The sequence below is a fragment of the Alligator mississippiensis genome, chromosome 8 (genome assembly GCF_030867095.1).
Source record: "Alligator mississippiensis isolate rAllMis1 chromosome 8, rAllMis1, whole genome shotgun sequence".
In the NCBI taxonomy this organism is placed as follows: domain Eukaryota; kingdom Metazoa; phylum Chordata; order Crocodylia; family Alligatoridae; genus Alligator; species Alligator mississippiensis.
In genome coordinates, this window is record NC_081831.1 from 77,652,893 (window position 1) to 77,676,338 (window position 23,446).

Sequence of the window (23,446 nt, forward strand, 5' to 3'; positions counted from 1 at the left end):
ATTTTTTTTTTCCCTTTACAAGGACTACATTCCTAAAAATAAAGCATGTTTGGCATTCAGGAATTACATTGAGGGACCAATGCCCATAACTGTTGTGTATCAGATGGGAATCGGACACACTATCAGTTGCCAAATCAGGGCTTATTTGGTGCAAAGGATTCTATGCATTTTTGCAACACCAGCTTTGTTGCCCCCCAAAAGAATTAAATACAATTACTCTGCAGAGATTTAGGCATAATGAGACAGTCCTATCCATTCCTTTATTTCAACTTTGTTTGTAAAACATGGTGACTATAGACTTCAAATCTAAACCTGTAGCCCTTATTCAGGAATAATCCCTGTTGATTTTACCATTAACTATTGATAGCTTAGTAGAATTTAGGCCAATGAAAAGAGCATTTAAGCATGATGTGTGTTAGATATAGAGGAAGAGATAAAACACAGAGAGAGGTCATAGTTCATGTCCTTTCTAGCCCAGATCATGCCAGGGTTCATTTTGAAATAAAATGATATCCTGGTATAACATCAACAACAACTATTTTTATAGGTCTTTAGATAGTGCAAGGGTCCCAAGAGGGCACAATCCAGATTGCTTGATGCATTTACATGGACTACAAAATAGGTCCAATTTAATCAGCAATGACAACACCGCTTAAATATAAACAGGTTGTCTAATTACCACATTTGCAAGGGAAACTTCTCGCTGTTGAATGGAGTATAAATGATGGGGCATTGTCTTCCTGAGTCTGCTGTTGGCCTGAAATGATGACTGGGGGTGCACCCCTCATCTCCATGCATCTCTGCAGCTTGGGGATCATATTCTAAGAAGGAGGAATCCCCTTTGTTACTGATCTCCTTAGCAGATGAACTAGGAAGGATTTGAGCACTGCTGCAGGGAAAGGCTTGAGCAAAGAGCACACAAGACAGAGGAAAAGCAACGAGGGAGAGAAAAGGAGCCAGAAGAATTAAAAAAAAGGGAAGGGAAACAGAAGCTACCTAAAGGGCAGCATATTCTTTTACTGAATAATCCTAAGTAGAATAATAAAGCAAGAGATAGCAATAATAAAAAAGTTTGGTTACTGCATACAGGCACAAATAAGAGTTCAGCTGTGGGGAATAAAGAGGCTTAAACCTACCGTATGCGCTGGACTCTTGACCTTAATTAAAAAGGAATTAAAATGCTCTCTACTAAAGCAAGCCTTAGGGTAGCTTTCCTGCGCTCACAAAGCACTTCACATATCACGTGTGAGACGGCGCAGCACAAGTGAGGTGGGATCTCGCCCACTGTTCAGACAGGGATATTGCAGATCAGATCGGTGGAGGGACTTGCTCACAGGCGCACTGCCCGTCACTTCTGGAGCAGAACCAGAGCATGGCACAGCTGCCTCCCGTTGCCCCATTATTAACACCATGCTGAACCCCTAGAAAGGAGGAAGAACAGCCTTCAATCCACAGCGTAAATTATTAATTGTGTAAAAAGGGTGTTTTCAATTAATGTCCTTTATTTATAACAATGTTTAGCTCTCCTAGCACTGTTTGTCAGGAGACCTTAAAAAAAAAAAAAAAAAAAAGAGATCCTTTACCAAGGAAGTCAATACGATGATCCTCATTTCAAAGCTGAGGAAACGGATCAGGTCATTTTTCTCTCCATGCTTCTAACTCATCCAGCTGATCGGTGCCAGAGAAGAAGAAAAAAAAGAGCCTGGTTCTTTCTGAGTCAGTCTGACACTCTCCACCAAGTCACAACACCTGCTGCTCATGGCACTTTTTTCCTTTAGGAAAAACGATTTTTAGCCAATTTGATTGCATCCCTTTCTAAGTCTTTATCAACATGCATCCCATCAGAAGAGCATCTTGCTCAATGGTTATGCCTCTCTAGTGAGTTATTGAGGCTGCAGCTTTTACAGTGCTGAATCTGGATATGCCATTTCAGCTCCTAACACACCCGTTGTAGCACACTGCTTACATGGAGTAGAAATTACTTAGTGAAAGCAAGGCTGGTGCCTTGTTCTCTCTAATTGGTGATCATTTCTGCATAGTAATTGGTTGCAAAGTCAGTGGAGAATCAGTAAAGCTAACTTTGATGAAAGCTGCATCAGTATGTGTGTCTGTTTGACTACTGCTCTGAATGAAGATTTTTCCACTTACTGAAAAATAAGTTCAGTGGTCTAGGAAGGGTACTGATTACTGCCATACCTCAAAAATGACACTCAATTTGTATCAGTGAAAAGCTGGGTTTGCTAAGTGCCCTCAGTTCCCAAAGGAAACACTAAATATTTTACAAGGTTTTGGTGCAAAACTCTATAAAGTGCACCTGAGCCCTGTGGGAGGACAGGTCCTGGGGTGGCCATAGCACTTCCTGGGAGCCACCCTAATCCTCCCCACAGTCCTGGTCCTCTACATCATCTCCCCTCTTTATCTCACCTGCCAGGCTTTGCTGTTCTTTTTGTATCGATTTGGGGGCTGCCCCTGAGCCCTGGGGTGCTCTCACCAGTGCCTGACCAACCTAAATCATTTCTTGTGCTATCTGGGCCCTCTTCCCACTACCCAAAACTATGCAGTTGTCTCCAGGTGTCTCATGCTGCAGTGGGCCTGCTGCTGCCTGCTGGCATTGTGAGCCAGTGGTCACCCCCTGCGACCCTCATTGAAGACTTGGAGTGACACCCATGAGGCATGGGCATTGCTGTGGGGGAGGCTGGAGGCCATTATTAAGAACCCTGTCACCACATACTTTCCAGTATAGGGTTTCGCTTTCTTAGCCTTAGCCTACACATTACTCTGGCTGTGGACTGGTAGCCCAGGCCCACTGGCTCTGGCTGTGGCTTTCCATCTCAGCCTCTCACTGGCTTCTGGCCACTTGCATCGCCCCCTCTGGGCTCAGCCTACCCTGGTCACCTCTTCTTGGCTCAGGCCCTGGCCCTCTTGCTCTCGGGCTGCCTCAGAAGCTGAGGATGAGAGGGCCAGAGACTGGCCCTGAGTGTGGGGCAGCTGTCTCATGGCCATGCACCTGCCCCTGGCAGGGCTCAAAACCTGGCGTGTGGTCTCCTTTCCCCTAGGGCTGTGCGAAACAGCACCATTTCATTTCAACCTCCATTTTGACAGGACAGTGTTTCATTTCAAGTTTCATTTCATTTCAAAGCGCTGCTCCATTTTGTTTCATTGAAACTGTTTTGATGCTGTTTCAACGTTTTGCCCATAGGCTATAATGGGGAAACACAAAATGGTGTATAACTTTGTCAGTTCTTGCCTGATTTAAATTAAACTTGCTGGAAGGGTAGCCCCTTCTGAAGCCATGAAGCCTGCCAGGTTACAAGGAGATAGGTGCAGGGGTTTCTGGGAAATTGCACCTCAAGCTGCTGACAAGCAAAACTCGTGACGTGTGTGACTGGGCGCGTGTTAAGGCACAGCCGTTTTTCCAAGCACTGGGATTGGAAGGGACCTCAGGGAAGAATCACAGTCACTAGCCAGCTACACATGTCAATATGAGAGCAGTCCTTCCCCCTCTTCCTGCTCCCTCTCCTTAGTTTCTGTTTTGCTGCTAGCAAGCCCCGCTTCGAAACTCAAAACGTTTCGAAACTTTAGAAACATTTCAACTGCCCTCGTTTCATTTCGAGGCTGTTTTGAAGGTTTTAACTTCATTTCAATTTTGCTGTTTTGAGCTCGAAATGAGTTGAAACAGCGTCGAAATGAAACACCCGGCGAAATTTCACACAGTGCTACTTTCCACCCCTATTGGCCACAGCCAGTCCCCCAGGTAAAACTAAAACAAAAATGCAAGCAACCCCTTTAAACTCGAACACTCAAAGCCCCTCTCTGGGTCATCGTACCTCCACCAAGCCACCTCCCCACTCACTGGCTCTCTCAGTCATGGGAGTACCTGGCAGGGCCTGCAGCTCCCACTCCTCCCCAGCCTGAGCTGGCAAAAGATCTTCTGCCTGCAGAGCTCAGAGCTGTACTATCTCTTCTGTCTCAAAGACCCAGCTTTATATCCCTCAGGCTCCTCCTCTTCCCAGTAGCTGTTCTCCTAACTGGCCGTAGGGGTGCCCCTCAGCCTCCAGAGCAGCTTACCGGGGTTTCTCTGGCCATCTGTTGTAGCACCTTAAGCGCTCTGCTCTATTGTCCCACTGCTAGTCCTGCAGAAGGCACTTGCAGCCTATGGGTCCCACCCTGCTTACTCCCCTTCAGCCATCCCAGAATCCACTGCCCTTCCCCACTTGGGAACATACCTATTGCTGCTTCTCCCTTAAAGTAACAGGGGCCCTTGACCCCCTGTTACAAGCCCCTGGCTTTCATTCAGGAAAGCACGCTCTTCCTTTTATATACTTCGAGTGTCCCAAATCTGTATATTAAACATGCACATGAAGTTTTTATAGGATGAGGATCATATCAATAAAGCAGTTTATGGATGCCTATATTAAAAGATTTTGTTTTTAAATACAGTGGAGATTTTATCAACACTTTTACACACACCTTTATGTCTTGCCTGATCTGATATTTTCAGGATGGAATAAACAATCCCCCCCAACCAAACAGTCGCTGGATCAGATCCCAGAAACACAATCTGTCACCAATGTACGCAACCACTCTTCAAAGTACTCGATTTGCCACACAAAACTTCTCAATGAAGCAAGAGACTTTGAATGGAGGAGCGGTGTGTGACCCGCTCCTTTCCCTGAAGTATACTGTTGTTCTGAGAAGAGAAGAAGTGACTAGACAATTGTATCCTCCTGAAGAGGATTATTGATAGCTGAAGGTAGCAAGAATTGTGGAGGAAAGAGAATGTGAGAGCCCTGTGAGTATGGCCACCCTTCAAAGGAAAGCAACACTGCCACATAGAGAGGCATCCCTGAAATATCTTGGATCTTTCTGGCACGGATAGCAACACAAGTGTTAGACAATGTGGTGGCATGAGCTTTGGTAACCCAGAGTACATCCCCTTGGGTCCCTTGGAGGGTATACACACCTTGAACTAAACCTGTAGAACCACAGGCTCCACCACAGAAGCTACCTAAACTAAAACTAGCTTGGATATGCCTATTCATGCTGGGGTTGCACCAAATCCTTGCAGCAGATGCATGCTGTAACACCACGCAGGGGAGGACTTAACGTTTTCTAACTGTCGAACCATTTGGCCATGGGTTATAAGTTATAACAACTGGCTGGTTATTACTCTGTCACATGCAGCTGCATTTACTTATGTCCCTGCTCAGAGACATCTGGGATCGCAGAGCATCATATGCTGCCGCGGTCAGTTCATGAGGATAATTAAGAGCCAATCCTCTGCTTTGCTGAACACCTCCTGCAAGGCACTGATAAAGGCAGCAGGAATCAAGGGCACTCATTACTTTGCAGAAGGCATTCAGTACTTCACAGGATGAGCCACTTAACCAAAGAACCTTGGGATGCCCTCCGGGGGACAGAAAAGATCTTTCACTCAGCAGCACAACATTTGCTTCTGACAAATCACTGGGTTTAAATAAGGAGAGGTGAGGACTGAGTGTCCCAAGGCTCTGAAAGCATGTATTGGCATTGTTTCCAGGGCTCACGCTACCGGCAGTTTGCCCGAGTCAATATTACCATCACCGACGTGAGTTGCCTCGGATGTAGAGCACATTGCATTGTATAACCAGAGAGAACAATTTACTGAGTTAAGGATGCCAAAATACATAAAGTCTAAAAGCATAATACACTAATAGCAGCTAATCTCCAGAGGGAAAAAAATCCAAGTTTGGATTTAAAGAAGCACAGTTTAGCTAGAGAGCACTCGCACGGTGCTGATGAGATTGAGACTTGAAGCAAAGGGGTGGGTTTTGGCAGACAGAGGTGGACCACAGGATGGAAAGGAGATCAGAGATCAACTGCACAGTATTCCAGATCCCAGATTGCCACTTGGCATGACTGCCACGGGAGATCAATGAGTCACTCACAGCAGACTTCAGGCTCAACAGGGAACGAAGGCTTTGCAGCAGTGTCCCTTCGCCCTTCCTCTGATCTGGTGCAGGAGGATTAGAAAGTGCAACTCAGAAAAGGACATATGCTTGCCAGGGCTGTGAAGGAGCTAGAGGTGAGGCTATTGGCGCTGCCTTCCCCACCAGTACAAAGGACAGAGAAACAGCCCTGCAGCACCTGTTCATCATTGCATACAGCTGTCCACACTCAGGTGTAGGGCAACACCCCTGGTTGTAAAGAGACTGGATGCGCAGCCATTATTATGTCTGAGAAGTAACAGCTGTCCTTACACATCCACACCCTTTAAGGCAGCACCAGTAACAATCCACTTGACTTGTACTTGCACCATAGCTCATGTCGCATAAAGATCTGTTGTTGTAATGAAAGCTGACAGGACCAGCCAAGTCAGGCTATATCAACAAGTCTTTCAATATTTCTGGGTTCAGCACTGACAAGCATACATCTGGAGCTTTTGATACCTATCGCTGAGGGTTCATGGGTCTCTACCTGGGATTCAATTTAAGGAGACACTCGAGTGTGCACTGGAAAAACAAGAGACAGCGAGAGCTTGACCTCGCTGCTCTGTAAACATTCACAGATTAATTCCACTTTGGAGCTGTGCACTTCATAATTTTCCAGCTAGGACAAAAGAGCTGGCGACATGTCCACTCTTCTCTAGACAACTTTATTGAGGCTTAGCCATCTGTTCTGGCATGTGTTGTACTGCTTTGTGAGACTGTACATCAAAAAGGAAAGCAAACATTTGTCTGGCTTCTGCTGTTTCTCCTTTCGAATTTATAGTGGGGGGGGGGGTAGAAAATCCCGTCTGATACGAAGACCAGTACAGGTTCTGGTAGAGTCCCTATACCAGGAGGAATCTTAATAGTAAACATCTCAAAAATAGGCTGACCTGTTCATATTAAAGAGGGACTATCAATTTACAAAGGACAATTTATTCGTCTAATTTAGGCCTTCTTCCAATCTGTCAATTAGCTGAGAAGAAATGCAATGTTATGCTCCTATAGTCACTATTCAAAACTGTTCAGCTGATTTCTTTGCTAATACAGTGCATCGTTTTATCCAACAAATGATCCCCCACTGACTTCTTTGGGACCACTTGTGGGACAGGATATTATAATCCAGTGTGCTTAAGGGGATTAGGATCTGGCTTTTAGTACACTGTACAAACTCGCTGAATTTCTTCAGGCTATTGGCTGGCAGGATTGCTTTAAGCAAGCCTCATCCAGATTCATTGCCTAAGCTGTATCACATGGCATAACTCTTCTATGCTATCCACATTTCCAGTCAATCCCATTTCCTGAACAAAATTATTTCTGTTTGTGATTTCTAAACAATTGGGGCCTAAGTGTGACTCCACAATTCTCCTGTGTTCTCATTAGCTTTCAAGCACTTCTGGTCCCAAATGGGAACATAATGTGAGCAGCCTTTCATACACAGCTATTTATGCATTCTCACTGCTGGTTCCAGAACTACAAGGGTGAGAAGGATTCAGGAATAGGAAGTCAGAAATAGCTTTGGCTGCATTTGTTCGTGTCTGCAATGTCTCTGTTAAAACACAGAAGATCCAGGCATGTGCTCTACCCCTTTTAGTCCCACTGCTGCTATTCAAGTGCCCAGACCTCCTTAGGAGTACAAAGCTGAAATATCCTTGAACCCCATTCCACCACTGTATAGTCATGATGGCACTAAGTGCAATCAAGGTAGGGGATATCTGAATGAATATCTTGCACCTTTCTCCTCGTCTCCTCCACAGACACTTCTAATTAAACACCAATTCCCCTATGGATGTGGAGGCAGGCCCAGAAGCTTTGCACCTGTGGCATCTTCAAGGGATGGGTTGGAAAGTTGGATTTCATAAAAAAAAGCAGAGGATCTTAGCTTTGCTTATCACTCTGGCAGTTCTACAGATCACCTGACACCTCTTGTCACTGTGTGCTTTTATTCTCCAAGGACAACCTGGGGCTTGCCCCCTAGATATAGAGCATACAGGTCCAGAAAGTCTACCCTGATCGTACTCTCTGCATTGTCAAAATTTGAACTATTTGTACATGAAGCTGCTTAAACACACACACACACACTTCAGCAAGTAGAAATATCCCATGTAATTAATTATTTAGCAGAGATGGCATTTTATTAAATAACCCATGTTTTCTTGTCTCCAAGAATCCTATTGAGATTAATGTTTTACATAAATACTAAAGTGAACCCTGCATTTGAGATTCCTATTCATTTTTAGTTGTTTTCCCTTCCCTGAAGTTTTCTTATGTGAAACCTTATAAAGTATGTTATTCTAGGAGTGAGATTAGCATATCATAGAGCTGCATCTAGGATATTGATACCTATGGTGTTATAGTAAAACTTGGCAAAGAAGCGTAGTAAGTTATAACTGGCAATGCAACTTGACAGCACTGTGAACTATAGTATGCATGGGATCATATAAATACATTTTTATTACAGTGCAATGTGACAAGGAACATCCCGCAACTCTATTATCTATTGGCCCTTAGCACCTTATCAAAGTATACAAGCTAATCTGATCACCACAAAAATATGCTTTTCTTTCTATGGATTTATCCGCGCAGGGACAACGTCAAAAGCTCAGCTGTACTTTTGGCTGGCCCTTCTCTTCTTTGTGCCTGGGTATTTGAATGCGTCGCACAAGAAAAATAGCTGAAGACACTGGCATGAATACATTCCTTCAGTTCTTTGAGAAGGGTGGTTCTTTGGTTTGATGATGCATGCAGCAGTCACCTTTCAAAAAGATTTTTTTTTTATTACAAACAAACTTTGAAATTCTTTGACAGGTAATGGGTTCAAAAGGTAGGAGCAGCCTGATAGAGAATTCAACTTTCCACTTCAAAAAAGTTACAGTAATATTAATGGATGTGGCATAGGCACTTGCTTTAGGACTCAGCTAGCGTTGTTCAGCTGCTCTCCAAGGTCCTGATCCAAAGCCCACGTAAGTGAAAGCAGACCTCTTTTTGTGTGCCTGTACACACACTTTGGAGCCTGATCCAAAGGAACATCTAGATTTTGTAGACTCGGGAATTAAAAAAAAAAACAACACCTGCCATAATCTCTGAAACCAATGAGAGTCTCAAGGCAGCACCACCAGTCATGACGAAGCCCAGGATAAGATAGCAACATTTCACTAGCAAGCTCTGCTGAATCTTGGAAGTCTAGTACACACACCACAAATCACATGATGTTCAGTTTAAACAGGTATATGGATAACAAGATGAGCCTGATGTATAACTGCAATGAGTGGGCAAAACAAGACTTCTGGAGGGAATATCTACCTACCTTAAAGAGTTATACTGTCAGCCAGCACCAAGATACCTGAAAGAAAGAAAGATGTGAACTACACCTTTACTGTGCCAAAAAGCAACATGTTCAAATGCACTGGTATTGTGAGCAACATTGTTTGTGGTGAAAAGGCTTTTCCAAATAGGAAAATAGCCTTCCATGTGCTACAGTGCTTTGTGCACACCATTTCTGTTGGAGACCAGAAAGAAAAATACCTTCTAGGCAACTTATTTCAGAAACTGCCTTCTGCAGATTCCCACCCCCTCCCCTCTTCCTCAGAAGTTGCTTGTAGTGACAACTTCTAGAGCGGGATACAAGACAAGAGGAATCAATTATTTGGCTCAATGTACAAAGCCTTATGTTCAAAATACTGATGCTTGAGTAGAGTACCTGAGTATAGTATTCAAGACCTCCTGGCTGTATTGGGATGAGAGAGGTACTAGAAAACCAGCAATGACTTAGGAGTTACAATTAATTCGTTAAGGGACTGATGTTTGTACCATTGGTACTAACTAATAGCTAGTGAACAAATCCTTAATAACTGTTAGTAGCAGCACGTTTCACACCTTGAGGCAAGCTGGAGGACTCTGCACCATTTGGCACATGCTCTAACTTGCCCTGCTGATAACCAGAGGATCTCTGCTTCCAGAGGTGTCAATCTGACATTTTTCACAAACTTAGCATTCACTCTAAAATAATTCAAGCTGCAGGGGCATCTCAGTTCTCACATTGAGAAATCCCACAAACACAATAAATTATTCTTCTATAAAAGGTCAGGAACTTTTCCATCTGATTTGCAAATTGCCCAAGAGCACCCTGTGATGGTGACAACCAAATTACATTAATGCATATATCAAAATGGGTAGTCTGTCCTTCACTCCCTTCTAGTCTGCACAGTCAAATGCATTCATGCATATGTAAAAGTGTGCTCCAGAGTTTGCATTGTCTTCATTTTATTTAGGAAAAGGATCAATAGTACAAAAATTACTTTTCATATATTTATGCACAGCACCACATCACAAATAGAAATGCCTACATTGTTTGCAAGCCTAAGTTTTAAGGTTATAGATGTGGCAAGCTAATATTCAAAACTTAAAAACAGTTTTCCTAAGGTTTCCTGAGATGTAGCTATCTGAAAATTACCTTTTGTATTCTGACCCTCAGCGTGATAGTTTAGATTGCAGAAGAGGACAAAAGGAGGACATCACAGTAAAAATCCACCTATTATGCTGCTACTAAAACAAGTGGATACACTGAATTACAGTATACAGTACTAAACAGGAACATTTTACTTGCCTGGACCTGTCTCAAAATTTTGTAAATGTCAAACTTTAGCTGCAAGGACATCAAGACAGAGACATTTTGCATAGCAAGCAGTAAAACACAGCAAATGTAACAATTTTCTATAGTTATCTACTGCTCAAATTAAAAAAAAACCAAAAAACCTTCCCTTAATTTCAGGAAATTCAAGAGAGAGCATTACAAAGTGAAATTGTAAGGCACAGAGCTAACCTTAATAGAAAGCAAAATAGTCACTCAGAAATATAAAGAGTTAATACTCTTTACCATTCCTGTTTTGTATCTTGCAGAAAGTATTACATGAAATCCAGGATTCTTACCAAAGGTCTCCTACTTTCCTGCATTGATTTTCTATTTTAATCTCGACAAAGTGCTAGTGCATTAATTATCCTAGAAGCCTATGAGCTCTCTCAACACTATGTGCTGGGCCAAATAAATCATGAATCTGATCAGTAGAACAGTAGCCAGAAAGACTCTGGCCCTTTAGTTTGCTGACTCCCATTTTCATCTTCCCTTCATCACAAACATACATCAGGCTGCAAATCCATGTGCGTACTGACTGCGTCTACACATGCACTTACTAAGGAGTAGGCTAATTAGCTGCAAAGTAAAGCATCACTGTCTATACATGTGACAGTATTAGGCTGAAGTAAACTAATTTATCCAACATTAAATAGTACTGTTGGGGAAAGTATCTTTTTATGCTGGGGTAATTTATTTCGATTAAATGCATGTGTAGACGCTAACCTCAGATGTAAATTGCACCCAGTCAGCCCAGCCAGCAGCGGGCCAGACTTATGCTTGTCATCTAGCCACACAGCTCTGCACTGTCACCACCCTTGTTCCCCAGCCAACCCCCCCACTGCCTCATGCCACCACTGGAGCCTGGGGCTGACCCCTCTGTCCCGTCCCAGCCTGGGCCGGCTCCACCTCAGCCCTAATGGCTTCTGTCCTGGTTCATGTGTAGACGCTGGGCCTGAGAGTAGTTTACTCCAGCTCAAACTACTCCAGAGTTCATTGCTTCACTTTAATTGCATGTGTAGATGCACCCATTGTTGACAGTCCCATCACTTTCTATAGCCCTGACAGTAAAGGTAGCAAGCATGGCCTGAAGAAGGTTCTTGACTCCCAAACAGGGGGTCACAACTCCACTTATGTCTGACAGTCCATGTGGCCAAAGTGATTAAAGCACAACAATTTCTATGGTTAGTGACATGCAAAAAGTGACTAGTATTATGCCTCACCTCTTGACTATCCAGCCTGAACCACCAGGCAGTTATCTACACACATGGGTTAATTATGGGCAGCCTTCAGCACAAGCCCAGGGTGCAGCATGACATGAAGCAAGATGTTTTTGCTGCTCTGACACCAGGCTCCACAACCACAAAGCTCACACTAAGATTGAGACAAATCAATTGATAGATGCAACACATATGCCGAAGGTAACAGGGTTCTGGACCAGGTAATACTTCTCCAGTTTGAATACTTAGAGCGTTTCTGGACTTTCACCAACAAACAGGTGCCAACAGCCTGCAGTCATCTTATCTAAGACGGAACTGGCCGGTGATGTGACATAATACAGTTCATTATACCTGCTCACAAATAGAGATGAAACAGCCCTCTCTCAGAGCTGATTTATAACAGGGGTTCTGCAAAAAAGTTTGAGTCCCAATAATATTAAGCTCCTGTTCAAATGTTTTACCCCTACCTTACTTGTGAATATAGAGAGCTGGATGTACCAGTAGAATTACAAGCCATTTTAGTCATTTCTATAACAAATATAACATGTAACAAAACCTCAGTGAATGTGAACTGAAGGCAGTGTTATCAAAGGAAGTGGGTGAATCCCTGGTTATTAATGCATGGAGCTTTCACTGGCTATTAATTAAACACATAATTATTTAATTACTATAATGGCTGTTAATACACTGTGCAGGACTAACAAAGCATATTTGGTTTTAGTAGGAAAACAATTGAGTCTTCCACTAATTGTGTGAAGTTATAGTTGGTGGTAAGGTTTAAAATCACATGGCGTTTGAAAGCCAGAACAGATTGCTGGATTACATCTTGAAAAAATAAAGCAATGAAAGAGGTGTTTTACCCTTTGACACACTTTGCTATTGTATGTTTGTGGTGATGTAGGAAGCCTCTCACTATATTGCAATTTAATTTCCCTAGATTTCTCAGCTACATTTAACAGCATCAGTCTCCTTAAGCTTATACGATAACTCACACTGACCTGTACACTGTTTCAGCATAAACCAGGTCTCCTTCACATGGCACAGCAATTCCTGGCAGTTTAGTTCTAGCCACATAATGCACTATAACAAGTCTCCTTTACCCGTCACAGAAATGACTGCTCCTAAGTGCACATCTTAATATTCTATTTTGAGAGTCTAATATTATATCCATTGTCTTCTCTGGTCTTTTGAAAAACAATGAGTCCCATTTCCCATTGCAGCCTGATGTGGTTTTTCATTTGTGCATCATCGTACAGTGAATGCATCTCAATTCTAAAGGAAGAGACAGCTTGTGCCACTCAGACTTGTAGCAAAGAGCAAAAGGAGGGATGTCTGGACACAAGGTTAGCTTGCTGTTTTATGCTTTTCATAAATGGTCCATACATCGTTTTCAATGGAGTCAACAATTTAAACCAGCTTCAGGGGCGGACGCCAGGGTTTCAAGACTGATGCTGTATTTTACTTGAAACGGTCACTGGATAAAATACAGAAACAATCCTGGCAGCAGAGATTGGAAACTTGGTTTTCCCATTGGCCTGGTCTCTTATGTTTTCTTTTTCTTTGTCGCAATGAATTGTGAATTCTTTCGTGCACTGTGGTACATGTTCAACAAAAAGGCTGAAGAATGGCCCCTCCAACCAGCCTAGTCCATAGTCTGGTGTCTAGGACATCCTTCTGAGAGTTAAAAGATATAATTTTGCTTTCTGTCAGGCAGGAGAGAATTAAGTGTGGGTTTGCCACAGTTGAGGGCTATAAGCACTAAAAAATTACATAAAGGGAGTCACCAGGACTAGTATCACCACCACTTGGCATTATATATGCATCCCAGTTCTTTCGGTGCATGTTGAGCACGTTCAAAAAGACCACTCGAATCAGGCTCCTCAGGAGATGTTTCATGGGGGAACAGCTAGTTTCTGAAACCTCACAGAGCTTAGGTGACAGCAGGGTGGCAAATTCCTCAGTCCTGTCAATATTGGCACACCCGTAGGTTTGAGCATGGGCACAACTATGGACACATCAGGAGCATTACAGGCCAAGAGGGAGGTACCTCTGGGGTTACGTGGGATTCCCCAGGACCATAGCTGTGGAGGTAGGTGGAATTTAGGAGCCTAAGGGGTTTGGATCCTAAGTGCATCTTCCCTCTCTCATGCTGTCAGGAGAAGGATGTAGCCCCTGACTTGAGCTAGCTTACAAAGGTGTAAAAGGTTTTCTATAAGCCACAGTACTGAATTGGATCCATAGTCTCACAGGCCAACATTGTTAATATAGAAAGCCATCTGTTTTATATTCTGCCCAGTGAGGAAACAAAAAAAAAATTAAACTAAACATTTTTTTTTTAATTAATACCATTGGGTTAAATGTAATAATTAGCATATTATTTACCATGACTGGTAACAAGCTCAACCATTTCCCACAATCCGTGTTAGTGTTTCAGTTGCCCGTGAGACTGCTAGGTAGGCTAATTTGACAACACCTTTGTTGTTTTGTTTCACTCAAACCAATTAACCTCCTCACATCTCTGGCGATCTCCTCCTGCGGGCCTAAAGCTCATCTAAGGTGTCCAATATATACCATCTCCCCAAAGCGCTGTGTTTCCTTAATTTGGCTGCATGCCAGCCTTTAATATCACTTTTACCTTTAGCTTAGTATTTCCGTTCTCTATTGTCAGGCAGCCAATTTCATACAGGAACTGTGCAACTCCAACTTGAGAAGAGATCCTGAATGAATCATTCCCAAGGATGCGAGGGAGACTGTAGAAACCCACGGAGAATGGAAAAGCTTCCACAAAAACTTCAGACTTGGAGGATCACAGTCGAGCAAACCACAGTATAAATTCTGCAATTTTTTAGATCTGCTTAGGAGAGGCATTCATGCCATTTTAGCTTTATCTTAAATGCTGTGCTAAAAAAAAATGGCAGTCTATCCATTGGGCTACCGTACCATACTTCTCACAGGGGGTCTGATCTAAAACCTACTGAATTCAATGGGAGCCCTTCAGTTACTTCAGTAGGTTTTTGTTAAAACTCACCTTTGCAAAGAAGGGTCAGGGTATTGAAATGGATTGTTTTTCTTTAGTGCGGGGTTAAATTATACGAGGATGTATCATGGCAGAGAAACAGATTACTTTAGTATGGTAAGAGTGAAATGGGAAATTATTAGCTGAATTAAATGAGGAGTTTGTCGATGTCAGTTCTTGCTTTCATGGAAAAAGTGAACAGAGGCATCCTGTTTATTGACACTGAACACTGAAAGAACATTCATCGTGTCCCGAGCACCCCGATAATCCACTAATTAATACACAAATTCATAGACTGTAAGGGCTGGAAGGGACCTTGCAAGATCATCAGGTCCAGCCCCCCTGCAGTAGGCAGGAAAGACAACTGGGGTCAGGTGACCCCAGCAAGGTAGGGTCAGGTGACTCCAGATCAATCACTTGCTGTGATCAAATCAACTCAGCAATAAAAAAAAATAAAAAAATCAGCCCCCTTCTACTTTCCACTTAACCTTCATTAGACCTTCTCAAGTTCTACCTGTTGTCCATCTTCATGCATAAGGGGTGATTTGATGGCCACCTACAAGTTTATCAGGGGTGACCACCAGTATCTGGGGGAATGTTTGTTCACCAGAGCGCCCCAAGGGATGACGAGGACGAATGGTCACAAACTACTACAAGATCGCTTCTGGCTGGACATAAGGAAGAATTTCTTTACTGTCCGAGCCCCCAAGGTCTGGAACAGCCTGCCACCGGGCGTTGTTCAAGCGCCTTCATTGAACACCTTCAAGAGCAAACTGGATGCTTATCTTGCTGGGATCCTATGACCCCAGCTGACTTCCTGCCCTTTGGGCGGGGGGCTGGACTCGATGATCTTCCGAGGTCCCTTCCAGCCCTAATGTCTATGAAATCTATGAAATAATGAAGAGGGCGTCATGGTTGGCTTGGTGTTAGTTTTCAGGGGGTTCTCTGAAAACTAATAAACTCAAGGCATGGGAAACACAATGGGGGGAAAAACTAAAACATGACCATTAAATCCATCATTTCAACACTTCCAGCTCATAATACAACAGACCAGGCTTTAATGTTTTAGATGCTGAGGAGCAGAGATATGCTCAGGTGAAGCTTTTGAAATTAGCATTTAGCAAACGGGCAGTAAAAGTCTCCAAATGGAATGTAGTTTCACATAGTTTGAATTGCTCTGTCTTTCTCTGTATAACGCCTTTAAAGCAGTGAACATAGCTAAATGAATACTGAATGGATACGACACCATGAACATAGATACAGAGACGCAGCTCATGAAGAGATTCATCCCACATAAGGTCCATAAATCTGTTGACTATGATAGGGATACCAAAACCAGAGCATTCATATGATTTACTTGCTATGCAGCAGGACCCTTTGGTTGGGAAAACATACCTCTGCTTAAATAGCATGACTGGACTGTAAAGGAAGATAATTCCAGTGCACAAGTGGCAGACTATTAAGAATTCAGATACATGATCCAGAGGCATGTCTGAGCATTCATTTCCATTGCTGACCCTATAGTAAATGTTAGGGTTTGGTTTGTGCAGTGACCCTCTGGATTTGGATTTTGACCCTGCCAATTTTTACACACTTTTGTTGTCAAGCAGAGAAACCCAAACTCAGTGAGTTACTGGTGGTTGGACTGAAGAATTCTGGATGGGAGACCTAGAAGACTTGAAGTGTCTCCTGGAGTTGCTCCCTTCCCCCCTTCCCTTTGCAAGCCCCTTCTAGAGCAGCCTACATGCTGAATATCCTGAAAAAGCTACAGAGGCTTCTAGATTCCCATTAACTCATGAATTTAAGGCCACAAGAGACCACTGAGATCAGCTAGTTTGACTTTCTGCCTAATCGCACACAGATCATTTAACTTCACCTAGTGAGTCCAGGTCTGGAGAAAATGAGTCTTCCTTACAATGTAAAGCTAAACACCAGAAAAAAACCAAAAAACCCAGGAGGACTGAAAATGAAGAGCTAGTAATGGGGAGTTTGCTGCAGGCCCCGGAGAAATGTGAAGGTTCCATTAAACTGTTTTGGAGTGGAAAATGAATAAACGATGAGCAATAATCTAACTTTGAAATGAGACAAGGGAGGTCTGTAGACCTCTCCCAAGAGCGGCAATTAAAAAAGAATCTTCTGCTACCTGGTAAGAGAGAAAGTGAGAAGGAAGGATCAACATTTCCCTGCAAGTGCAGGGAGATAATATTCTGGGATTCTTGGAAACCCTTACAAAATGAATATACCTCTTTAAGACAGTCCTCACCTCTCAATTCCGTACCCATCTAATGGGAGTTTGCTGCATCAGTGCTAACGCGGATACAGAGAAGCTGCCCCAGGGCTGCTTCTGCTTCATCTCATTTTGCTTCTTCACAGGCAAGTTTAGATGCTTTTTAAAATGGAAAAAAAAATCACCTTCCCTCCTCCATCACCTACTTGCAGATGTAGCCATAGGTTAGCCAGGTGTCTAGAAACCCATCTCAGGAGGTGTACTTTGACCAGCTGAAACCGAGTTTTCAGACTTCATGAAGAACATACAGAACAGATAGTGTTTTCTTCAAATTGATAGAGGCAAGAGGATTTTTAGGCTTGAAACCTTTATCCTCACAGGAAGAAGAGGTTGAAGATGACCTTTTCTTTTCATTTGACCTTTCAGGAGGAGACGTGATTAAACCTGCATCTACTAGCATTCTAATTGGCATTCCCTATCAGATCTTTTTTTTTGGAAAACAACAATTTTTTGGACTTGGAAATATATATTTTGTTTATATCCCATCTATCTGCAGCTTAAAGGAGACATTCCTTTTTTAAATTCACTCCTTCAGAATTGCTGCAAAATATCCTATGACAGCGTTTTTATTCATTCATGTTTTTGTGCATTATGTTTGGATATATTAACCTAGCAATAATATTAGCAAAGTTATATGTCCTCACAGACATTTTTGTAAGAAAACAATTTATACAAGGCAACATAACAACCAACAGATAAAGCTATTGGGCCTAATTCTAAAATCTTTATTTAAATCGCCCATTGAAATCAATTGGGAAGAAGACCCTTTCTGGGTGCAATTACACATGCAATTAATGCACTTGAATATTCTGCAGAGAAAATTCAGTATCTACAAGCAAGCATCTACACATCTACACATGTGTTAGTAGTAAACTGAGCTTGATTGGAGCAACTTATTTCATAGCTGTTCCTGTCTTGTTCTGCTCCCCTGCAGCACCCAGGCAGAGCTCCAGGCTTCCCCAGGTGCCAGCCCTGGCCTGGCAGGGGGAATGGGAGTCAGGCCTGGGCTCCAGGGCCATCCCCCCCAAGCTCCATGGGGCAGAAGCCAGCTGTCTCCAGGTCTGGGACTAGCCCCAAAATCCGGGAGGTGGGAGCCAGCTGTCCCCAGGCCTGGAGCCAGCTCCAAGCTGATGGCTCCTACCCCCTGGAGCTTGGAGCTGGCCCCTGAGCCAGAGACAGCTGGATCCTGCCCCCCGGAGCTTGAGGCTGGCCCTGGAGTCAGGGGACAGCTGGCTTCCACCCCAAGAAGCTGGCTCCGGGGACAGGAACAGCTGGCTCCCAGCCCCCCACAGCTCCCAGCTGGGCCCAGAGCCAGGGATAGCTTGCTCCTGCCCACCCCCCACCCCTGTCCAGAGCTTGAGGCCTAACTCCAAGCTCCACACAGCAGATGTGACCCGCCTGGGGTGACTGGGAGCAATTTGCTCCCAGGTCAGTGTCTATAGGTGAAGTAGTTTAATGCACCGTTTTCTAATACCTGTGTCTGTTGGGATTATCCAATGGCACTTTAAATTAATCTACTGTGCAGTAATTGCTGCATACATGTGATGGTGATGCTTTACTGCACATTAAATTGGTCTAATGTGCAATAAAGCTCCATGTCAACATGCCCCGTTTGTTCTCAGTCACAGGAGGGAACAGCACTTCTGTCTATGCCCTCTCTGCAGGAAGTGTTCTGAGTTACAACAATCCCCTGGAACAAACAGAAGTTCACTGTTGGCTCCGGGGGGAGGGGGATCTAGAGTCATAGATGTTAGGGTCTGAAGGGATCTACCTCCTGACTGCAGCCTGCAGCTGGTTTCCTGTGGCAGCAGCCCCTTCTCCCTGCTAGCCCATGCTGTTTCCAGAATGGAAGGGGGAAAGGGAGCAGAGGGAGCTCATTTTAGAGCTTCCCCAGCCGGTGCCGGAGGGTAGGATGGGTGAATTGTCCCCTCTCCCCCAGCTCATATACACTCCCAACTCATTACTTATTATTGGAGCTCCGATACACCCACTCCACCCTCCAACAGGGGCTGTTAAAACCCCAAACCAAATGCCCTCTGCGCCCTTTCCCCCCTCCCATTCTGAAAACAGCCACAGGCTGGCAGGCAGTGCAGACAGAAGTTACAGAAGATGCTCTGTTTTGAAACGTCTTCAACTGAATGAGGGTTTGGATTTCTACCCAATCAGCCATTTTTGAAGCAGTCTGCAGCCGCGCACTTGTGTTTGGTAATGGCAACAGACTGCTTTCTGTGTCTGGATTAGGGGGAAAATTGTCACTTCTGTCCCCACTTTTAGTGCAAACTCAGTACTGACTAGAGTAGAGCTAAGAAAAATTGCTCTAGGACTGGATTTGCAGGCTTTGACTCAGACACTACCTAACCTGGGTCTGTAAAACAGGGAAGCCAAAAGCATAACAAACCTATGAGCAGACAACATCAATTCACTGCACATTACAAAAAAAATAAAAAGAAATAACTTGAGATGAAATGAATTTAAGAGCCAACTTAACCTAGAAATAACTTCAAAGGAACCAGACTGTAAGCTTTTGAGATATAAAAATAAAGCATATAAAAAGATTGTATTTTTTCATTCTGCAATTTGCAAATAATTAAAAACACATTACCTCTTTTTTTCCTTCCCTCCTACACACAGATTATGAGATTCTGAGTAATTACTCAGGAAACAAAGGCATTTGAAACACTGCAATTCTTTTGATCTTTGGATTATTCTTAGCCCTATCACTGGGACTACTGGGGTCCAACTCTGTTCCCTCTGAATTGAGAGACATGTATGCATTTTCCTGAATACCAAGAATACAAGCTGTCCTTCAGGGAAGGCATGGGAAAGTTGATAGCATCTTGCTGAACTCATTGACCCAGCCTTTTCCTCGACACACACTGACCCATCTTTTTCCTCCATTCTGCACTGCATTTATTTTATTTCAAACATCGCTGAATGTACAAAAACCAGGTGTAGCTTGGCATTTTTATAACTGGGGCCAACAAATTAAGTTTGCATCAGCCTAATAGTGCAGTTGCTTATACCCGTGCTTAACTTCAGGCATGGATGGCGCTCACTGATTGCGGAGAAATTACTTGTAGTTAGAGCCGAGGACTGTAATTTCTACAATGACCGCGTAGAGCTTTCTTAATCACATACGTTGTATTTCATTACCCATCATGCCGGGTAATGAAAGATGACGTCTGCGATTTATGGTGCTGGTTTTGTCCTTTTTCTAAGCTGATGTCTCCTGGGAATGCTGGAGCTGGCAGGCTGGATCAGACCAGTGAACCAGCTAGTCCACTGTGCTCTCACCAACAACGACCTGTATCAGCTGCTCAAGAGGGTAGACGTGTGCAGGAGACAGCCCTGAGGCAACTGGGCTGCAAGATAAATTCCTACCTCACCCTCCAACGTGCTCTGAAGTTTGAAAGTGTCACAGTTCAATTGTGAGTGCAAGGTCTAAAAAATACTGACTTTCTCAGATTCCCCGACTTATATTGGGATGGGGTTGTTTGTCCGAAATTGTATTGGTGCAAGTATTGGCCCGTACAAGTTGTGACCCTGGAACTGCCCACACCTCTGTACTTCTCCAAAAACAGAACATATTTCCCCTTAATCCTGCCACCCGCCCCACTCCCAGCGTAGCATCCCACTCTTCCCCACCTCAAGCGTGCAATCCAAAACTCGATACATTTATACGAGGCTCCTACCTCAAACCGTGATACCCATTTATGAATTCAAGCTTGCTATCCATTGGAAACTGATAGCCTCCATATATTACCTGACTCATGCCCCAACGTGGATTGGGTGTAGGGGTAATCATCACTGAACCCACATGACATTTTCCCTACCAAGTATGTATCATGTTGTGCTAAAGCCACCACTTGCCATTCAAAGTGTTGCTTGCTCACTACTTACTAGTGCATTTTATTCGTGCTTAACCTGTCCTTTAAAACAAACAAACAAACACAATCTTTCCTCTTAACTCGTGGCATTACTCTGGTCAAATCTCTTTCAAGCTTGGCTGGTTATAAAAATTGCATGGAGACAAATAGCCAAACAACGACGACAGTGACAGTGATAATAATAATAATAATATCTGCAACAATAGGTGTGTATCACAGTGCTTTTGAAATCACTGACAGGGAGCTGAGTCGGCATTAAATCATGAACTAAGTACATCTCCACTTTTTAAAATCCCCTGGACATGAGGTAGGCAAGCAGGCATAAGTACATGCTTAAGAGCTTTGCTGAAATTGAGGGCTTAAAGGCAGTATTTTGAGGCACAGGAACATAGGGGCAGAGCTTCTGACCTTATGTCAGGATTTCCTGATTGTAGGTGCTCAATGTCTCAGCTGTAACATTGCTTTTAAGCCAGGTATACATGGCAGAAGGAAATCACTCCATCTCACTGCCCACTGAAATGCAACCACCTCTGTGACCAGAATAGGACACATCATTTTTTTTTTCTTCTAGAAACACTACATAACTGTCTAGATGGGATGCAAAGAATAACTTTTCCAGTTGAAACTTGGGAAATATAGGTTAACCAGAATGCAATTACCTGATTTAGAGTGTACCGTATATGGGTAAAGTAATATCTAGGTTTAACATTCATGTGAATTGAATTATACATCTGCTCAGGGAAAAAAATAATAACTCCTTTAAATTTAAATTATGTTTTCCCAAATGTGGTTATATATAAGCATGTATGCCCATACTCAAACAAGCAGAGAGTGAATATTATTTTGCTAGAAGGCAGAAGGAGCAGGACTATTACTCTGTAACACATAATAAGCACACACCTACAAACAAAAGGTGAGAGGAAGAGCCTCAGCCTTACCCTGTCCCCCTTTGCCTGGTTCTGGCAGGAAGAGGTCTTAGGACACAATTTTATATCATCTTCAGCACTTGTCTAATTGTAAGTTTGTGAAAAGCACCACTAAAGTCATGTTCAAGTGCTTGAAAGCAGCTGGAGATCACTGTAATGTGGCCATTTGGACGGGGCACTCACCTAATGCATGTGAGAGACGACATGGACCATGTGTCTGGGGCCTGACACTGAACTGAGGAAAACACAAACTTCTGGGGCTTAAAGGGAACAGGATCAGAGCCTAAATATTAAGTTTTCAGTCCATGCTTTGGTACCAGGGAGCAGCAATGAGGGAAGCCTATTAGGAGTTGGTAATGCTTTTCTGCAATGCATAAGTGATCCATATCATTTAGGTAGAGGAGACAAAAGTACATGCATTCAAGACGCCTTTGATGGCGAGAAGGCAACAAATCGGAGAAAATTACTTTTTAATTATAATTACACCAAACCTTATATAGAGTTCAAAGGGCTTTACGAAGGAGTGTCATTGTCTTCATTTTACAGAAGGGGAACTGACTCACAAAATATAAGTGATGTGTTTAAGACCGCTGAGGAAGGCAGTGGCAAACTCAGTAATAAAACCCAGATTCCTATATTGCCCCGCAGTAGGATCTACTGCCCCGCTCTGCACAGTGCAGTCATGAGAGGGAGGAGAATACACACTGTTTCTGAAACAGGAGAAATCACCAAAGACTTTGCTAGTGAATGGGATTAAATGTGAGGCAGAGCAATTGTAAAATCAGAGACCAATTGAGACGAGACTTGCTAAAACTCCCCTTGATCTCCCAGTAGATATAATCTACTGCTCAGACATGCATGGGGGAAGATGGCTTTTCTGGGCACGCTCTGATCTGCTCCTCCGAGCATGTTTCACTTGTGGAATCCTTCAAGCCATCTTTATGCGTGGGAACAACTCTAATTTGCCAGTCAGCGGCTAGCAATAAGTTCAGGTGCATGAGTGCTGATTCCTAAGCAGAGGGTGCGTCTACATGTTTCTTAATGCATTGTAGTTACTGCGCATTAAGTTTAGTACTTGCATCACCAAGTATTAAATCAATGTGCAGTAACTGGAGCTACTGTGCAGCAGTGCTGGTGCATTGGTTTTTATAGATGCTACCTGCGCAGTAGCCAAATACTATTGTGCAGCAGCATATTAACACAGGTTTTGCCCGGCACACTACTGCACAGTGTTATCAGGCTACTGCGCAGTTAGCATCTTGTGTAGATGCACCCAGAGATGGAACAAAGGTTTGCATTGATTGAATTAACTAAGGCGAACTTGTTTCTAGCTCAACACGTATCAGTTCTATTTTGCCCTTGTCTTCAATCAGGCAGCCGTACCAATTGCTGGTCATCAGCTCATCGAGGGAGCACTTGTTTGATCCCAATGGCTGTATTTTTAGAAGGTTTCAGAAGTCCTGCAAGCTTTGGGATATGCATGCAAAGAATTTACTGACTAAAACCACGAACCA

At 43.4% G+C, this 23,446-nt stretch overlaps 1 long non-coding RNA gene across 1 annotated transcript in view; it reads right to left on the reverse strand.

The window, feature by feature from the left end:
• Positions 1-6,665: 6,665 nt before the first annotated feature.
• Positions 6,666-23,446, reverse strand: part of LOC132252233 (uncharacterized) — a 186,648-nt gene continuing 169,867 nt past the window's right edge. Inside the window, exons 4-5 of the long non-coding RNA XR_009464132.1 lie at positions 9,274-9,309; positions 6,666-8,721 (exon numbers count right to left, since the gene is read on the reverse strand). This is a non-coding gene — a long non-coding RNA (uncharacterized LOC132252233). The remainder of the gene's footprint in view (positions 8,722-9,273; positions 9,310-23,446) is intronic.